Source organism: Loa loa, assembly GCF_000183805.2.
Source record: "Loa loa unplaced genomic scaffold supercont3.104, whole genome shotgun sequence".
Lineage (NCBI taxonomy): Eukaryota > Metazoa > Nematoda > Chromadorea > Rhabditida > Onchocercidae > Loa > Loa loa.
Genome location: NW_018108284.1, coordinates 135393 through 136016, shown reverse-complemented (window position 1 = coordinate 136016; position 624 = coordinate 135393).

The following is a 624-nucleotide window of genomic DNA, read 5'->3' as shown; positions in this document are numbered from 1 at the left end:
GCAGCAGCAGCAGCAGCAGCAGCAGCAGCAGCAGCAGCAGCAGCAGCAGCAGCAGCAGCAGCAGCAGCAGCACAATAGCAATTGCAATCAGCGCATCACTAAAGTATATGGTATGGCCTTTCATTCATTCTAATACTTACACTTTCATCATTCAAAATGCAACAAACTCCTCATTCCTGATTCTTCACTCTGTTCCACTTCAAGGTTCTTATGTCTTTTTTTCTACCCATTTTTAATTTCACTTTTCATTCTATCACTTTATTGCTATACTCTTTCTCTCTCTCGCCCCTTTTCTCTTCCTCTCTCTCTCCTCCTCTACTCACTGTCTCGAAGAAAGTAACCTTCATCATTGGTAATACTACCAGGTTCACTGTTTAGTTCCGCTGGATTCCATTACAGCCTTGCATTCTTATCGTCTGGAGGTATCACATATCACTAAGATGGCCAAACGATGTCCGTCATAGTGTGATAAGTTATGCGAGCAAAAATTGATATTTTAAAGATTGAAGAAAATGACTCGAATAAAACACTGCGTACTGCATGAGCAAAAGAAGCATGCGTTGATAAAAAAAGGTTAGTAATTGGAAAAACAACGGGATGAAATGAACTAAACACCTTGGCATT